Source organism: Balaenoptera borealis (assembly GCF_965194805.1).
Source record: "Balaenoptera borealis genome assembly, chromosome: 18".
In the NCBI taxonomy this organism is placed as follows: domain Eukaryota; kingdom Metazoa; phylum Chordata; class Mammalia; order Artiodactyla; family Balaenopteridae; genus Balaenoptera; species Balaenoptera borealis.
Window position 1 is genome coordinate 68,167,756 of NC_138877.1, and position 20,651 is coordinate 68,188,406.

General features: G+C 44.2%; 1 protein-coding gene across 8 annotated transcripts in view; it reads right to left on the reverse strand.

Moving 5' to 3' along the window:
* DOCK9 (dedicator of cytokinesis 9) overlaps window positions 1–20,651 on the reverse strand; it is a 324,518-nt gene that overhangs the window by 192,642 nt on the left and 111,225 nt on the right. The window lies entirely within an intron of this gene.

Consider the following 20,651-nt stretch of genomic DNA (forward strand, 5'->3'; position numbering starts at 1 on the left):
GCAGATCTGGTGGGAGTCCACATATGGGCAGGTGGTGGCTAAAAAATGACAGTGGATGACATCACCCAAGATGTTGGCCCTTAGTAATACAGGTGCTACTACTAGTAATTACCACAAACCCACCTCACCCACACTGCTTCCAAGGTGCAAACCAGCCCAACGATGACAGTGGTCACACACCTTTTTCCAGACCCCGAGTACTAACAGCAATTCACCATTAGGTGACTTATACCTTCTAAAGTCATCCTGAGCTAAGATCAAGACTAATATTACACAGTTACTTAATTTTTCATATATTTATATCTCATACTCCAACTGGACTGTACGTTATAGTTCCTTGATGATGTATATATATTCCAATGATCAATTTTAAAATAAAAGATTTTCTGACCCTGGAGAGATAATCTAATCCAAACCTGCCTTTACACAAGAAGAAGGACAGCTCAGGGAAATTAAGCAACCTGGCCAAGGTCTATCCACTCTGGTCATGGGCTGTTGTGTTACAGAAGGATGCCCATGACCACACCTGATTTCCTATGTAAATCTTTATTTTTTTTAATTAATTAATTAATTTATATATTTATTTTTGGCTGCGTTGGGTCTTCATTGCTGCGTGTGGGCTTTCTCTAGTTGCGGCGAGCGGCGGCTACTCTTCGTTGTGGTGCATGGGCTTCTCATTGCGGTGGCTTCTCTTGTGTTGTGTGGCTCTCTAGAGCACGGGCTCTAGGCGTGCAGGCTTCGGTAGTTGCAGCACGCGGGCTCAGCAGTTGTGGCTCAAGGCCTTAGTTGCTCCACGGCAATGTGGGATCTTCCCGGAACAGGGATCGAACCCGTGTCCCCTGCACTGGCAGGTGGATTCTTAACCACTGCGTCACCAGGGAAGTCCCTGTTTATGATTTATTATAATATTAATGTGGATTTAAGTTGCTCTGCCAGTGGTAAAGCAAACAGCACAAGCACTCCACAAAAAAAGTCTGAGTGTTCTGAAATCCAAAGAAACTGCATCTGTGCTAAGCCCAATCTGTACTCATTTCTCAGCTGGCTTAACAGAAAGAAAACAAGAAAAGATGCATGCTCACCCTTCCGCAACCTCTAAGCAGAAAAAAAGCCCTGCACGGGGCGTTCACTCTGGAACATACCTGCTTAACAGGGGCGCCTACTGCTACCGCCCGAGTGGCCGCGCGTCTCCGTAACTTCAGGGAACAGTGAAGTGGGCTCCCTCCATAGATGATTACACACTTTCCTCCTACTGAAAAGGTATGGTTCCCCACCCCCACCCCCAATCAGGAACGATATGAAAACTGGATAAAAAAGAACTCACCAATTTGGCTTGAACCTCTAAATAAAACCTTTTGTTTAACCTCAGTCATGCTGAGCCCTCAGAGTGGCTTTGCCTAAAACACTCTGTAAAGAAGACCTCTCTCAAGGGCTTTGATAACGTGTCTCCTGCTTGACCACTAGATTCCTATTTGCCACACCTGAAATAAAAGCAGATCGGCAGGGCTTCCCTGGTGGCACAGTGGTTGAGAATCTGCCTGCCAATGCAGGGGACACGGGTTCGAGCCCTGGTCTGGGAGGATCCCACATGCCGCAGAGCAACTGGGCCCGTGAGCCACAACTACTGAGCCTGCGCGTCTGGAGCCTGTGCTCCGCAACAAGAGAGGCCGCGATAGTGAGAGGTCCGCGCACCGCGATGAAGAGTGGCCCCCGCTCGCCACAACTAGAGAGAGCCCTCGCACAGAAACTAAGATCCAACACAGCCATAAATAAATAAATAAAAAATAAAAATAAAGGAATTCCTTTAAAAAAAGAAAAGTAAAATAAATATCCTTCTTTAAAAAAAAAAAAGCAGATCGGCAGCAATGTGAAATAAGGTTTGTCTTCAAAACCACCTGACATCCTTTGGCATTCTCTCACCACCTACCACCCACACTCCATCCCCAGGGTCCAGCTCTCTGAACTATCTCCCAGGGTTTGCCACGCTCAGCCTCCACTGTTTCTTCCCGGGAATTCACTCTCCGTCTCTGTGCGTTGCTGATTCACAGCTCATCAGGGTGAGACGTTAGGTCCTGGGTGGTCAAGAATACTCCAGATGCCTCCCTGATTTTGTGCATCTTTGTGACAGAACAGAAGACACTTCCATGTGGGATCGTGGGAGGACAGTTGAGAAGCATGCCATTCTGCAACCTTATAGTTAGGGAGGGGTTGGCTCTGCCCGGCGTGGTACTGCCCAGCCCACCTGTGCCGACAAATCCCTGCTAAATCCCCCGAGTCCTCTTTGCTAAAGCCCTGACGAGTTTCTCAGACTGTGAGGCAGAGGCCAGTCTGCTTTTCCAAGATGTGCTGCAAACCACAGAAACATCCCAGGATGGTGGTGAAAGTTACACCACAGTGCCCAACCTGACATCCGCCTCCATGGCTCCTGAGCACTTGGCTGGCCCTCTGTGAGTGAGTCACAGCTGAGAACAGCTGACGTGGGACGTGGATGGATGACGGAGCCATAGGGCAGGGATGAGGGGACACATCACAGAGAAAAGCCACACGGGGTGTGACGAGGGCGCCCACGCGTCTCCGTGTACACGTCTCATCTCACTAAATGGAACGGAAGCCCCTGAAGGTAGGAACCACCCCACCTTCGAGGTTCCAATTGTACTCACCCTCTGGTATCCACTAAGGGCTGACCATTTGTCCAGGCAGACAGAAAAGCGGAAAAAGGCTGTCACCAGTGTGATGAGCCCTTTTTAACCTCAAGTGCACTTACAGCACTCCTGGTCTTGGTTTCCATCTGAATCACACAGGCAGAGAGAGCCCAAGGCCAAGCTGCCAAAATATTTTACAAGTTTCCGACCCAAGAGACTTGGTAAGATGCATGAAGTCTGAAAGAGGCTTGTGGTTCAGGGAGCACAGGCTCGCTCAGCACCTCCTGCTTCCAGAGCAAACCTGCGAACTCCCCACCCAGCTGAGGTCTTCCCAGTCTACCTTCTACCCAGGACAGGAAGAGCAACACCAAGGGAGGTTGCACAGCTGCTAATACTCCAACTGCTTAAACTCTAGGCACACAAATTCTTCTAGATCATTCAGATTACTCTCCATTACTTCCAAAATAGTAACGGAGAGAGGCGATGGGGGCAGACTGTCCCTCGTGGTGGACAATCCAAGGCCATCTGTATTTGCTTACGGATCTGAGCAGCCAGATTCATCTTTAGGGCTATCTTCTGAATTAGTTTGCAATCCCAAATGTACAGGGAGTGGATAGTGGAGAAAGACAGCCACAATGTCACTGGGGGTGAGGCAGGGAGAGAAACAGAGAAAAGGGACGGGGGGAAGCTTAGAATCACAGTTTTGTTACATAAATAATCTAACCACAGACAACAGGGCGGATAGGAAGTCAGAGGTATGCGTCAACTCCCCCTTTTACTTTTGTGATAAACCCAAACTCAAGAGTTCGGCACTAGAAGCTCATACATTGTATGCTTGGAAATAAATGGCCTAAGTATTCTCTTAAAACCTAGTGTGGCAATTCCCTGAGTTCCTTCAACAGCCTTTCCAACTCATTAGTCTTGTTGTTCACAGGCTCAGAGGGTGGGTGTGTGGCCTCAAACAAGGTTCATAGGAGCAGTTTATAAACACACAGACACACAGACACACACACAGACAGACAGACACACACACACACACACACACACACACACAGGAAGATGGCCAAGGAAAGGATAACAAAACAACTCTTTGTGAATCAGAAAAGCAAAAATAGTTTTAAGGATTTGTTGGGGTTTTTTTTTAATTCATTTCCCAATAGAAGGAATTCTTAAACGATGAACTCTCTTGCTTGTTTCAAGATCATCTGGCCTTCTCCTGAATTCTCTAATTGCCTGCTTCCAGCCAAGCCCTACACGTCTGGGGTTGCAGGACAGAAAACATAAGCAATCCTAAAACTTATCTCCAATGGTCTTTTTAAAAAACGTTTCTTTTTTAACAGAGGGTGATTAGAAATTACAAAAATGTTTTCAAGTTTTCAAGTTCTGGTACAGCTAGAGGTTGTTTTTAAAATTGAGACCATGACTGCCTGCTTTCCCTTTGGACAGTGCCCAGCACTTTCCAGATAAACACGCATCTCCAGAAACTATCAGAATTTCCTCTTGTTTTACAACACTGGTCACAAGAGAGTATGATTTGGACAGCCGCCTGCATCCCTCTGTAACACAACAGCCCATTCTAAAAGGCGGTTGAATTCTAAGGGTGAAAAGTGAAAACGGAAATTTCAGCATCAACTCTCTTGCATCCAAGTTCCCAGAAGCTATCCATGTGCCCTCATTTATTAACTTGGTGAAGAAGGACTGGTGAATCCCACTCCAGCTAGTGGAAAAGGGAGACCAAAAATAAGACAATGAGAGGTCTACTTTGCAGGAGTGGCTAAAACATTCAGGGCTCTGCCTGCCTTCAGTACCCCACCCCACTCATCCCCCAAATCAGATTTATAAACACAGGAGGATCTGGTGTAACTTAAGGCTCTGGGAGAGAACATACATAGAAGGGGCTCCCACCTATCAACTTTAAGTTATAAGTACACACCAGTCCTTTTAATAGCCCTTCTCTGGATTTTCTCCCGCCCTGTTAGGTCCTTCGTAAGATGTAGCACTCAGTTCTCAGCCCTGACTCAGGAACACCAGCAGGTCATGGATCTGAATGAGAAAGCAACATCTCAGTACCCTTTCTTTATAGGGTCCCAGGACTTCAGGCCCGGTGATGCAATTTGCAGATATTTTCAGTTCACAAGAGCAGGAGCCAACTTTTCCAAAGCAAGGTGCTAGATTCCCAAGCTCATCCTTCTGGGAGCTTGGTAGCTTGCAGTTGGCAAGACACAGCAGAGAAGGCCACCGCTAAATATCTCATACCCTCCCAATTAAACATTTGAAGTTTGCACTAGATAACCATACACAGAAAACCACTGCCTACTTGGGAAAAAAAGAAGAAGAAGAAAAATGAGGTAAAAACATTCTCCTCCTATAATCTAAACAAAAACCCAACACACACAGATACTAGCATACAAACTCCATTCATTCTGCAGTTTGGAAGTGAATGACAAATTGCTCCAAAATCTTCCATAACCTGCAGCGCTACCCTTAGTTAGGAAACTCCCCTCTAAAGTGCAAATACCCTTTGACAGATAGAACTCTGTAAGCTATTTATACCATGTTGTGAAGGTTTTAATCAGATGAGAGCCTAACATCTAGCTGAGATCATCCTCACGCAGACTGAGAGTGACAGGAAGGGTGGGGGTAGGTTTCTCGAGCACTGAGGGGGCAGGTGGCTGACCAGAGCACGAGGCACTGTAGCGGGCGGTTCCAAAGGCCAAGGTGCAGCAGCAGGAGAGAGGACGTTTGACCCAAGTACAACCTTGTCCTTGGCAGTGTCAGTAATCATCTCCCTGCAAGGCTAGGCCCTTCTGCGAAGTTATCAACGACACAGACGAAACAATGATTCTAGCTTTCCCCTCTCCGCTCCCTTCTTACTGCTACGGAACTTTTTGTACATATTATTGGGATAATTACCTAAATGTGCTGCCTTACATTTACTGGCTATGATGCAACCATTTTTCATCTCTGTTAGGAAACCACACAAATTTGGTTTAAAAGACTTTATTCAAAAAAAAAATAAAAAATAAAAATAAATAAATAAATAAATAAAAGACTTTATTCTAAGAGGCTCTAGGTAAAATAAGTCCCCCAAACTCTTTCTTAACAGAAAAAGCTGGAAGTGCTACAGTTCAATGTACACATGGCCACCAATTCCTGCTGATAATCTAAATAGAACATACTGGGTTGGCCAAAAAGTTCGTGCGGGATGTTATGGAAAAACCCGAATGAACTGTTTGGCCAACCCATACTTTCACTCTTCTGGTCATAGACAGCGGTAATAAACCGAATCCCTCGTCCCATACAAGCGCTTTGTGGCTTTTTCTTTCCGTTTCACTTGTGTGTTAGGGAGACCGGGGTTGGGGGGCGGGGGCGGGAGTAGGGTACCTTTTCTGCAGAAAAGTCAGAAGGCACAGCACAGGCCTTCCTAGACATCACATTAAGGTAACCCTGGGTTAACTTTAATTAGCTCTTACAGTCTAAACAAGATGATGACCAGCCTGTGTCTCAGAGAGGACCCTGGGGGCTTTCTGAGATGCAGGAAGACACAGCAGGGGACACCAGAGAGGGAAAAGGACCTCCAGGAACCTAGGCATCTGCCACGACACAGGAGCAGGTTCACCAAGAAATTACCAAAGCTCACGCTTCAGGACCCTCCCTGGCACGGGCCCCTCCTCAAGTCCTGTACCTAACTTGGTCTTTTCATTTTCTGTTAGTTCTCTTCAAGAGGGCTCTCAACTGTCGGCGCTTCAGGCCCTACAAAAGCTGGATCTGTCCCTGACCTGAAGGCTCCGCGGGCATTCAAACACAGCAAGACCAGAAGTGAACTCGTGATCCGCTCTCCTCCCTCCTCTGCTCCATGCCAGCTGCGCTGAAACCCGTCCCTCCCCGTCCACGCCTGCATTTGATTAACGGCATCACCACCTCCCAAGTCAGAAGGCTGGGCGTTGCTGTCCCCTGCTCTCTCATCCATTTCCAGTGTGCAGCAGTCCCTTCCCTCCATGCCCTCCATCAGAGGGTTTGTCTGGAGGGTCAGGGCTTTCACCCTGGTCCCCCTGCTCTCAGTCTCTTCCCTTCTGACTCCAAACCCCACGCTGGCATGAGAAGGATGGTCTAACCCCCCAGGGCCCCGCGGGCCTCCAAACTGGACACTGGCTACTCAGCACCTGAGGCAGCTCTTCACAGACAGGCCAACTCATCTCACATCCGCTCTGAGCCGCTCAGCCCTCCACGCACACCTCCCGGCACGCTGTTCCCCTCGGCTGCAGGTCCTCCCCACGCACGACCGCACCCTAACGCCTTCAGGGCTTGCGCTTATCCTTCAAGACCCCCTGCAATGCCACCTTCTCTTCAGTCCTTCCCAGTCGCCCCCATCAGCTGGCCCCCACACACCCTTCGACCTCCTGTGGAATTCAGCCATTGCTTTCTACTGACGTTTCCTCTTATCTCCCAAGCTAGACTGGGCTCCTCGTCCTCTTTGTCTCATCTTTTTCTCACTCATCCAGTGTTACGAGGTTCATTCGTTTCTGAGTACTTTCCCACACCCCATGTTTGCTGCACCAGAAGGCTGGACTCTACGCTATGATGGTTAAGAGCACAGGGCTCTGCAACTAAACGACTGGTTCGAATCCCAGCTGTGCTACTCACTACTTATACGACTTCACACTTTATTCACCTTTCTCTTTGTTCCCTGGTTTGGTTTCCTCACCTATAAAATTAAGGTAGCAAGAGTACTTCATCAGGTTGTCATAAGAATTAAATGAGTAAATAAACATACGGAGCTTAGAACAGTGCATGAGAACTAGTGAACACTCAATAAACGTCAGCTATTCTGATGGGGGTAGAAGGAGGGGCCATGACTTTATTCAATGATCAATTATTCCTCTGCTCCACTATTTAAGCCCCTTCTAAAGGGCAGAGGAGATACTTACCTTGTGCAAGAAGGATACTGTGCACACAGCTCGCTAAACGTTTCTGTTAGTGGTTCAGATGACTCTGCCGGTGCTCTAGAGGCAGGAGGCTTAAACAAACATATGCAGGCAAAGTTCTTCAAGCTCTGGGCATTTAGGGGGCTGTAATCCTGCTTGCAGATGCAAACCTCACCATCCTCTACCTCCCTGACCACTCAACTCTAGACAGCTATTCCGACTCCTTTCCTTTGCCCTTCCCGGGGCCTTGGCTCTTGGTACTCTCAGCTCTCTCACCGGGAGACTCTGTCCACTGCCATGCCTTCCTCACCAGGCTGGGATCCACAGTTCTACCTACAGCCCAACAGTCATGGCCCCCTGAGTTATTTTACTGTACCTAACCTCAAACTCAGGATGACCCAAAATAAAATCCTCCTCTCCATCCCAACTCCCCCAGACTCATTCCTTCAAAGCTGTTCCCCGGCTCCGTAGACGGTAGCCTGGAGGTGCCCAAGGCAGACATTTGAACACCCTTGACTCCTTTCTCTCTCATTTAACTATCTCTTAGATCCAGATACCACCCTCCATCTCCACTACCAGCCACCTTAGTCAGGCCATGATCGCCTGTCATCCTGCTGCCCAGACCTCCTCACTAGTGTTCCCATCTTCAGACACCCCCTTTCTCCAACCCATCATCCACTCTACAGTCTGAGAGATCTTTCTAAAACATCAGTCTGACCATGTATTTCCTTATTTAAAACCTTCAGCAAATGGCTCTCCTCCAATATTAGAATAAAGTTCCAAAAGACCCACCATGATCTGGTCCGTACTACCTCTCTAGCCCCACTGGTCACCAATGTACTTTCAGCCCAGTAAGCCCTCTGCAGCCTCATGAAACTAGAGCAGCTACAAGGAGGTCTCAGCTCTCCCTCCCTAGGACTTTGCTCCTTATGCAGAAATGTCCTTCTCCTACCCCTTTAGTTGGTTAACTTCTTCACCTTCTTCAAGACTCAAGTCAGACATCACCTCCTCCAGGAGTCTTCCTTGACTCTGTCCCAAAGGTGAGCTAGGAGTCCCTTGCAGGTTTTCTCATGGTAGCTAGGCTTATCCCCATCACAGCCTGTATCCCACGTAGGAGATCTCCAGGCCTTCTGAGAGCACAGACTGTGGCTTATTCGCCATTGTATTAGCAGGTATCCAATGGATATTGAGTGTGACATAATACGAAGTATTTGGTCTCTGCCCTGATTCCTGGCACAGAGCTTCTAAAACTCTTGTAATTCCGTGACTAACAGGGGTGACAGAAGTATCTTGTTATACATAATAAACCCCTTTCAACCATACCTGAGTTTATGCTAATGAGGTGACTCTTAGAGCAGGAGGGGTTGGTTGCCTGAGGAACCAATCCTGTGAATAGTAGGCTGTATCTTTCAGCTCTGCTCCCTGACTTCCCAGGAGAGGAGAGGGGCTGGAGATAAGAGTTCAATAACCAATAGCCAATGATTTAATCAATCATGCCTACATAATGGAGCCTCCTAAACACAGGTGTTTGGAGAGCTTCTGGGTTGGTGAACACTTAGAGGTGTTAGGAGAGTGGCATGCCTGGAGAGGGCATGGAAACTCCGTAGCCTTTCCCCATACCTTGCCCCATGCATCTCCTCCATTTGGCTGTTCCTGAGTTGTATCTTTTATAACAAACCAGTAATAGTAAGTATGGTGTTTTCCTGAGTTCTGTGAGCCATTGTAGCAAATTATTGAATCCAAGGAGCGGGGACGTAGGAAACCCTGACTTACAGCTGATTGGTCAGAAGCAAAGGTGAAAACCTGTGAGCCCTTGAGCCCTTGACCTGTGGGATCTGCACTAACTCTGAGTAGTTGGTGTCCAAATTGTTTAACATGAGGCATAAACCCCACACATTTGGTGTCAGAAGTGTTGGGAGTACAGGAAATAGTTTTTCCAGTAGAGGGGAAAAAACAAGAAAAAATTTCAGGGTTCTCTTCTGATTGCTCTTTGACAGTAAAGAAAGCTTAGAGAAATAAGAGTAACTTATAAGGCAAATTCTTTGATGTTACCTGTTACCTATTTCATAAGCCTAGAAAACACAAGGAATACCAAACGTGCAGAAGGATAAAACTATTAGCAAGGACTGCCACCAAGCCACATCTTAGAACTGTATAAGCAAACAGACCCCGTAAAGGCAGAACATACTCTAGAAAAGCAGAGAAAACCTATCCATCAGCAACTAGCTCCATGTCCCTCTGCTTAGGTTCACAAGTCACATCTACTTCAGTTTTCTAGGATATGGGTTTTTCCTTGGCAGAGAAACAAATGTTTATTGAAATGCATCTGAAGATAAAGCCTTGGATTGTTCATTGACATGCGAAAAAAGTAAAGTACCCCTTTATCCAATATTTCAGTACTGAGGTGACAACAAAAATTACACACACATACACAAACAGACAGTCACACACAGACATATGCATATCTAAAACTTAACACACATAAAATGTAGGCGAGGGAAATCAATTATCTTTAGAATTCATATAACGTATAAAGGAAAAACTAGAATTCACTCTCCATCTATTAAGATACAGATAAATTTCCTGCAGACACCAACACAATTGGTTTGGAAACTCTGGTAGTACCTCTGCTTACAGTTTGCTGGGACTCCTTCTGTTAGGAGAGACCGGATACACAAAACATGTAGATTCAAACCAAGGTTACTTGAGGATGCAGCTGCCACATTGGAATTTCTCTTTCATCAAAATGCACCAGAGAGTCCTTATTAAGACAAGCTTGATCTACCTTATGAGTAGGGGATTTCACAAGGAAACAAATTTCCAAATATACTTAACTCTACACTCAATCCTTAACCCTTAGCCCCTGAATCTTTACCAATACATGCTTTATAAAACTACCTAATTCAGCAACTTATGCAGTGCAGCCTATTTATAGATAAATCTTAAAAATGTAGAATTTGTTTCTTCAAATTTCTTGTTTCCATTTTTACTAAACTGTAATTGAACTCATAGCTGGTTAAGAACTTTGCTTCTATAATGGACAAAGAATAGTCCCAAAACAAAGCCTAGTACATAAAGGAACATAAAACATAATGAAGGCAGGATCACAAATCAATGACTAAGGAATGGATTATTCAAAATACAGGATTGGGAAAAATGAGTGTTGGGAGTAAGGAGGAAATCAAGTTAGGGCCTCAACTAAACTACATACCAAATAAATTCTAGATTGACTAAAGCGAGGATTGGCAAACTTTCTATAAAGGGTCAGCTAATAAATCTTTTAAGCCAGAAAGTAAATATTATAGACCTCTACCGCAACTACTCAATTCTGCCACTAAGAAAGAAGTCATAGACAACATGAAAACAAATGCCAATAAAACTTTATTTATAAAACCAGTTGGCAAGCAGGCCCCTTGGATAAAAAAGCCAAATGGTAAGTAAATAAATATAAGCAAGCAAACAAGTTAAAAAGAAAATACTGGTGAATATCTGACCTGAGATAGGCAAGAATTTCTAAGCATAAAAGTAATGGAAGAGGGACTTCCCTGGTGGTCCAGTGGTAAAGAATCCACCTTCCAATGCAGGGGACACAGGTTCGATCCCTGGTGAGGGAACTAAGACCCCACGTGCTGCAGGGCAACTAAGCGAGCCACAACTATTGAGCTCGTGCGGCTCAAGGAGAGAGCCTGTGTGCCACAAACTACACAGCCCACACGCTCTGGAGCCTGCGCGCCACAACTAGAGAGGGAAAACCCACACGCCACAACTAGAGAGAAGGCCGAGCACTGCAACAAAGAGACCACAGGCCTTAATGAAAGATCCTGCATGCCTCAACAAAGATCTCGTGTGCCACAACTAAGACCCGACACAGCCAAAAAAATAAGGGGGAAAAAAAAAAGTAATGGAAGAAATCACAGAGGAAAAGACTCTTGTGCTTATCACATACATTTAAACTCCTATTAGTAAAATAAGTACTATAAAGAAGGTAAACAAAATTAAAGGCAAATGACAAAATGGAGAAATACTTGAAATGAATATGACAAAGGATTTGAGTTTCAAAATTGTATCTTTTCTCTCTCAAATTGGCAAAACGATCCTGGCAATCATCATATATAAAACAAGACTAATATTCACTGGTGCTAGGAATGTAACTTGGATCGATCGTCAAGCAATAAAACAATATGCCTTAAAAAGCCTTTAAAAAATTCATTCCTGGGGCTTCCCTGGTGGCACAGTGGTTGAGAGTCTGCCTGCCAATGCAGGGGACACGGGTTCGAGCCCTGGTCTGGGAAGATCCCACATGCCGCGGAGCAACTAGGCCCGTGAGCCACAATTACTGAGCCTGCGCGTCTGGAGCCTGTGCTCCGCAACGAGAGGCCGCGATAGTGAGAGGCCCGCGCACCGCGATGAAGAGTGGCCCCGCTTGCCACAACTAGAGAAAAAGCCCTCGCACAGAAATGAAGACCCAACACAGCCAAAAATAAATAAATAAATAAATTTTTAAAAATAAAAAAAAAATTTAAAAAAAATTCATTCCTGCCTTAACAAGTTCACGTTTATGAATCTAGCCTATGAAAATAATTACAGATCCATAAAAATATGTTTGGGTAAAGATGTCTTCAATAAGCTTACTTTATAACAACCTAAATGCCTAACAAAAGAAAAGCATTTAAATAAATTCTAGTATATGCATTACAATGGAATATTATGCACATATTAAACACTGTGTTAGCAGAACATTACAGGCATAAGAAAATGGCCATAAAAAATGGCAAGAGAAAAAGGCATCAGAATTATTTATGAAATATTATACCATTTTTTATATTTGCATAAGCATGGAAAGATATTAGAAAACATACACTACATGTTAAGCAGTAATTAATTCAGGGCTGTGGGATTATGGCTGATTTTGTTATCCTCTTTATTCTTCTCTGTAGTCTCTATATTTTCTAAAATAATTACATATTCTAAATATGAAAGACAACCAATGTTCCTTTTAAAAAAGCAAAAAAGTTGTTGCTTCTCACCAGATCAATGGGAGAAACATAAACCAGCTATTGGAATACCTAAAAAGACTTGAGCAAAAGCAGTAACAGCCCTACTCATCTGTTTCTACTCAGTATTTCTGCTGCTCTTCCCTCTTCAATATCTATGAAATAGCTACCAACTCTAAAAGGTTGATGACCCCCCAGAACAAACACATTCCAGCCCCCACAATGGAACATTTCAGAATTCTATAGGGATATTTAAGAATGCTAGTGGTCATGCTTCCAGAAGTTGAGGCAAAAGTAGTACTAATTTGAACCCTGGTATGACTATGTTACTGCCTAAGTATACAGCAATCTAAGTTGATACTATTCTGTTGAGCAGATAACTCCATCAACAGCTTAATAAAAAGCAATAATGATTTACAATAGCCAGGACATGGAAGCAACCTAAGTGCCCATCAACAGAGGAATGGATAAAGAAGATGTGGCACATATATACAATGGAATATTACTCAGCCATAACAAGAAACGAAACTGAGTTATTTGTAGTGAGGTAGGTGGACCTAGAGTCTATCATACAGAGTGAAGTAAGTCAGAAAGAGAAAAACAAATACCATATGCTAACATATATATATGGAATCTAAAAAAAAAAAAGAAAAGTGGTTCTGAAGAACCTAGAGGCAGGACAGGAATAAAGACGCAGATGTAGAGAATGGAGTTGAGGACACAGGGAGGGGGAAGGGTAAGCTGGGACAAAGTGAGAGAGTGGCATGGACACATATACACTACCAAATGTAAAACAGATACCTAGTGGGAAGCAGCCGCATAGCACAGGGAGATCAGCTCCGTGCTTTATGACCACCTAGAGGGGTACGATAGGGAGGGTGGGAGGGAGACACAAGAGGGAGGAGATATGGGGATATATGTATACATACAGCTGATTCACTTTGTTATACAGCAGAAACTAACACAACATTGTAAAGCAATTATACTCCAATAAAGATGTTTTTAAAAAAAGCAATTATGAAGGCAAACTGCCTGAAGTCAGAAGCAGAGAAAACAAATTTTCTTGTCTTCAAATTTTAAAAATCTCAAAACAATATTTCTGGAGGACAATCTGGCTATACATACAAAAATCCTTTAAAAAGCAAATACATTGAGCTCCATGAGCTGTTTGTATATTTTGGAGATTAATCCTTTGTCTGTTGTTTCATTTGCAAATATTTTCTCCCATTCTGAGGGTTGTCTTTTTGTCTTGTTTATGGTTTCCTTTGCTGTGCAAAAGCTTATGGAAAACAGTCTGGAGGTTCCTTAAAAAACTAAAAATAGAACTACCATATGACCCAGCAATCCCACTACTGGGCATATACCCTGAGAAAACCATAATTCAGAAAGAGACATGTACAACAATGTTCACTGCTGCGCTATTTACAATAGCCAGGACATGGAACCAACCTAAACGTCCATCGACAGATGAATGGATAAAGAAGATGTGGCACATCTTCAATACAATATTTTATGGCTGAATATTACCCAGCCATAAAAAGAAACGAAATTGAGTTATTCATAGTGAAGTGGATGGACCTAGAGTCTGTCATACAGAGTGAAGTAAGTCAGAAAGAGAAAAACAAACACCGTACGCTAATGCATATATATGGAATCTAAAAAAAAATGGTACTGATGAACCTAGTTGCAGGGCAGGAATAAAGAGGTAGACATAGACAATGGACTTGAGGACATGGGGTGGGAGGGCGAAGCTGGGGCGAAGTGAGAGTAGCATCGACATATATACACTACCGAATGTAAAATAGTTGGCTGGTGGGAATTAGCAGCGTAGCACAGGGAGATCAACTCGGTGCTTTGCGATGACCTAGAGGGGTGGGATAGGGAGGAGGGAGGGGATATGGGGACATGTGTATGCATATGGCTGATTCGCTTTGTTGTGCAACAGAAACTAACACAGTATTGTGAAGCCATTATACTCCAATAAAGATCTACTTAAAAAAAAAAAAAAAGCAAATATACTTTGACCCAGTTACTCCAAGTCTAGAAGTCTATGCTAAGAAAATAATTTGACAAGTGTTTAAAGTACATATGCAAAGATGTTTATCACAGCATTTACAACTGGAAAAAAATGGGATAGTGGGTATAAGTTAAATAAAATGTCACTTCCTCCAATGTGAATGTTTGTGCCCCCTCAAAATTCATATATTGAAACCTAATTCCCAATGTGATGGTGTTTGGAGGGGAGGCCTTTGGGGGTGGAACCCTCATGAGGGGGATTAGCGTTCTCTATAGAAGAGGCCCCAAAGATATCCCTCACTCCCTCCTCCACATGAAGTTACAGTAAGAAGACAACCATCTAACAACCACAAAGTGGGTCCTCGCCAGACACCAAATCTATGGCTGCTTTGATCTTGGATTTCCCAACCTCCAGAACTATAAGAAATAAACATTTGTTACAAGCCACTCAATCTATGTTATTCTGTTATAGGAGCCCGAAATAAACTAAGACACATCCATACAATGAAATGACACCATTAAGAATTAGATATAAATGTATACTCATTGACATAGAAAGATGTTTGTGATGTCTACTTAAAGCAAACAACAAGACTATAGAACAAAATAACATGTATATTGTTATGTACTAGTCAGCTTCGGTTGCCATAACAAAATACCATGGACTGAGTGGCTTCAACAACAGAAATTTATTTGCTTGCAATTCTGGAGGCTGAAGTTCAAAGTTAGGGTGGCAGCATGGTCAGTCAGTTCCTGGTAAGGACCCTCATCCTGGCTTGCAGAGAGCTGCCTTCTTGCTGTGTGCTCATATGGCAGAGAAAGAGAGATTTCTTACTCTTCTTAGAAGGCCACAGTCCTATTGGATTAGGGCCCCACCCTTATGACCTCACTTAACTTAATTACTTTCTAAAGACCCTACCTCCAGATGCAGTCATACTGTTGATTTGGGCTTCAACATATGAACTGGGGGTGGAGGGAAACAACAAAATTTAGTCCACAGACACCCATTATATATGTAATTTTTATGAACAACGCTATACATGGATGAAATTCTTGAAGGTTTTTGCCTCAAAATGTTTGTATCAGTGGTTACCTCTGTGTAGCAAACACAGCATGCTTAGTTTCTACAATGAATGTTAATTTCCTGCTTATGATTTAATAAATATTAAAAAGACGGTAAATTTTTAAAAAGCACCGGGGAAAGGTACAATACTCGCTCCTGCTAGCTCATGCTGGCTGCACTCACAAAAAGCAGCATCAATAGAGCAACGCAATCTCAGGACGCAGGAAATGGATCTAGGAATCAGAGCAGACTGTTCCTTGAAAACATCAGCCCAATTTACTGCTGTGATCAAAATAGGCAACAAAATCCACTGGGCATCATTAGGAAGGATATTAGAAATAAAATGGAAAACACAGCCTATCGAAAGCCATGGCCCCGTGACCGGACCTAGAACCAAAGGAGTGTTCCAGAAGGTGGCCAAGCAGGTTTCCGCTTTCTTACACTTCAAGACACTTGTAACAGTGCAAGAAACAGTTATGAGAGAACATCTGAAAAAATAAAGATCCAGCCTTTACTTTCCCCGCTGCCTCAAGCTGACAGGTACTATACCACTTTTCACTTAGCCCGTCATCGATTATACCATTATCTCCCCTTACCCTCCCGCAACCCACCTATCCCTGCAGCCGCACAGCCGCACAGCCGCACAGACACGCATAGGCAGGACCGCAGGCTCTTATGGCCGTATCGCCTTCAACTCTGTTCTCTTTGCACAGTGCACATACGATAAACCAAAGGATTTTCATAGCCAATAGGTGTTTTACGTTAGGAAGGACTGTTTGGCCTGGGGAGACTAAAGTGGTCTGATAAAATCCTACACAGCAGTAAAGGCTGAGAACATGCTGACGACGTGTAGCACATCTTGAAATAGGAAAACCATGAAAAACTTCAAAGCTTTAAGGAGGTAAGAAAAAAAGATTAACTATCAATTTACCATGGGTAAAATTATCAATATATTATCCCAACATGTCACAAAAGAAATTGAGGACAAGAAAGCTCGTCTTCTTCTCTCCTTGTGACTTGCAGCAACGTGCTCTCTATGAAGCCACCCACAAAATCCCAGCGGCCATCAAGGTTATAATTGACTTCTTCCACGTCAGTTACAATTGGCAAAAGGAGAACATGGTACAGCATAATCCCACAGGTCCTCAATTCCTCCACAGAAACATTAAGAGAGGAAGATTCTATTACTGGCTATGAGTAAAACAGGGCAAGTCCTAGTCAATAGGGCTGGGTGCATCACAAACCTTCACAGACAAGGAAAAATGGGATTTACAAGTGTTTTGTCTCAGCTCAAGCTGCCCCTCCTCATGGAAGGTGCCTGGGCCAAGTCGAGCCTTCACGCCCTTGACCGTGCCCTGTGCGTCCTGTGTCGGCTTCCCCCGGTGGGGACCTGAGCTTCCTCATCATTCCTGTACATCCAGCACCCCGCACAAAGAAGCACTCAAGGGTGTTTCTTGAATAAGCTGGACATTCCATTAATTAGAAAAGAAAGACTTTAGAAAACTCTATACTCAGGAATACAATCTACCCCAACTCAATCCTGTCCCTCCATTGTGGCAGAATTACTAATCAAAATCTAAGTGTGGCACACTGGACATTCAGTCAGTCCGTAACTGCCAGATAAGCCCTTTCCCCAGTGTACCACCCGCCACGGGGCTGATTCATGCCTTTTAGACATAAAAAGAACCTTCCTGTACAAGATCGCACAGCTGCAGCCTTACTACAAAGCTAACGTCTGCACTCAAGACATCTGATTTTTAACGAGCTGTAGTTTCATTTTTAAAGAAGTCACCCAGGTGATTTTTAGGTAACGGATGAAGATGTAACGTGTAGCGTAAGCGCTACACGTGCTGTAAGTGAATATTATATAGAACTGTCTTAACTCTGATGTAGCAATTGGCACAGCAAAGCACGCAACTTGTGTGAAAACAAAACGTAAAAAAAAAAAAAAAGCAAGCTTAATAAAATAAGATTTTTATGGAATTAAATTAACATTAAAAAAAGACATCTGATTTTGCTTCAGAGCCACCCTGAAGGTTTGTTCTTCACTATAGTTCTCTATTCACTTATTAATTCATACTCTGCTTTGTTTCAAAAGGATTTAAAGTGATTTACATAAAAACATACAGAAGAGGATTAAAAGTATTTTAATAAGCAGATGAGAAGAAGCAGACAGCGATAAAATAGTTATACAGGAAAATAAGAAGCAAAGTTTAAGGGAAATATAAAACAAATCATTTTGAAAGAGCCTACGTATCTGTTAGAATCAGGTCATATTGTGAAAATGTTAAAAGATAAGCTTTCTTTTAACAGTCAACTGTAGAGGTGGCTGAGGTCAGTTACATGAATCATAATGTATATAAAATAAAAACGAAGTAGTTCCTCAGGAAAAGCACAACCATTCAGAGCATGAAGAGAAGAAATTTCTTCCAGGGCTCCTCATAAAAGGAACACTAAAAAATAGAAATAATTATAATTGCTAACAATTAGCACTAACTTACATGCAAAACACCGTTCTAAGAACTTTAGACATATTCACTCATTTAATAACCCTATGAGGTAAGCACTGTTATTATCTGTATCTAATGGTAAGGAAACAGGAACAGAGAGGTTAAGTAAACTGCCCAAAGTCACACAGCTAGCAAGTTGTGGATTTGGGACTCAAACCCTGAAAGCTAGCTCCAGAGTCTCGACTCTTAGCCACTACACTATAGTGCCCTCAACACCCTCATAGTAGACATCACTTTCATAAGGATGTTTCTTATGATGTCCTTCAGTGTGGGCAAGAGAAAAATGCAAAGCTTAGTTCAGGAGCAGCAATTCCTCTGAGGCCAAAATGAGCCAGTCCACCCCTGTGGGTTTCTTATAGGCAGATATCTCCGGTATTTTAGAGTCTCTAGAAGAATGGTAGCTTCATGAACATTACTTTTCCTCCACAAGGTTTGTTATGCATTGAGCGGCCAGGGTGGGGGTTATACCCTGAGGAGCAGTGAAGTACAGCGCTGACCTGCTGACAGTTAAGGTCGAGCCACAGGCTGGCGTCGCCACCTGAGCTGGAGGAAGGACAGACATCCTCCCCACCAAGGCTGAGGCGCCTGACAAGGACCCCCATCTGCCTGATGAGAAGGTCAACCTACTTTGCATGGAGCAGGCCCAAGGGAGGGCCAATGGGCAGGGCTCCCTTAATAAAGGGTTTGGCTGGATCAAACCAAAGGATGAGAAGGTCCTCAAATGCCCATGCCACGGAACAAGTCTCAACAGAGCTAGTGCGGACAATATTCAAAGATAGTATCATCAATTGCCACTCAAGGATCATAGCAAACCCAAGGAACGGCCAGCCTTGGACCACATAACTTCTTAGGGTAGCTCCAAGACAAAAATTTTTGAAAAAAAAAAAAAAAAAAAGACTGGTTTTAGAAGATAACCTATCTTCTCAACAGCTTCTCCAAGTTCAAGTTCAGGACCATAAACCCATTTCATCAGAATTCACTTATTAGCCAAGCACTTACTAGGAATCAGGCATTGTTCAGGCTGTTGAGGGCAGAGCGGTAAGTAAAACAGACAAAAATCCCCACCATCATAAATCTTATTCCTGTGCAAGTACCATAAGTAACAGCACTAATTACTATTACTACACTTAACTCTATTATTCTTGCCTAACTCTATGTCAGCTGAGATCAATATTATGAAGAAACTATAGCGGGGACCCAGAGAAGGGTGCGCTGGGGGTGCAGCAGGATTACACCGGTGGTCAAGGAAGCCTTGCTGCCATGGGGAAATCTGAGCAAAGCCCTGCAAGAGGCTGGGGGTGGACCAGGTAAACGTCTGGGTAGAGATCCCAGAAGAAGAGGCCACAGAGAGAGGAATGAGGAGGAAACAGGGTGACAAGGAGGAAACAGGGTCCGGTGGGCAGGCTGGGGATGGACCTGGAAGCCCCCGTCAGGATTCTGGATCTGACTGAGCAAGAGAAGGATGGTGTGAATTTCCTTTCCAAAGGACCACTGTCTGCCACGTAGAGAAGAAGGCACAGGGTCAAGGATAGGGGCAGGGAGACCAGTTTGGAGTGAGAGGGTGCATCTTTCCACCCACAGCACCTCGGCCACATGCACACACGGGCCCGTTGTGTTCCGGGGTCTGCTGGTGTGGGTGAGGGTGGTGGCAGAGAGCATCCGACCAAAGGCACAGGACCAGTGTTTCAGAATCCAGCCCCAGAGTACCAACAAAGCCCCTGGCAGGTTAGAATTCCTTCACACAATACAAGAAAAAGAAAAACATGCAGAGTCTCCCAAAGGCAGGTTAACCAAACAAAAGTCAGTGTGTCCTGAGGGAGCAGAAGCTGGTGGCATGGGAGAGGCGCTGGCATCATGGGCCGAGCAGTACTACGGCTGTCAGGGTTATGGATTCCACTACCGGGACAGCCACTGTAATGAGCCAGTCCTTCTCATCTCTGGTACCAGTTCTTCTCAAAAGCATATCCCCAAATACTTCAGAGTTTAAAATATTTAGTAGTTAAAACAGCACCACTTAAATTCCATACCCACGCATAACACTCACTGCATTCCAAAACGCATCTGATGCTCATGTGATACTCTCCTTTTCTTTCCTCCCAAGGATTTTGAGAGCTAACATCACATAAGCCTCTCCACAAAACACATCCCCTCTAGGGGCTTCTGCAAGGCTGGGGCGACCTGGTATGATCCGGAGGTGCATATGGCACGCCAGCCTCTCAGTCTCACACGGCAGCCTAACGACCAGGAACGGTTTTGGGGTTCCCGCACACCCTGCCCTCGCCATACCGAGATCCTGCTGGCCAGCCCCACATACAGAAACTCCCATGTGTATTATTCCCCACTCGTTTTGACAAAAACTGTGAGAAGAACAAGGAAAAATGGCAAGGCATCCTGAGGGAGGAGGAGACAAATATGTGGCTTTCTCATGAGCCTGGTATTTGTGAGAAGGCCATGGAGAGGCACACCCATCTGTGACTTGACACCTCCTTGTGCACTGGGAGAGG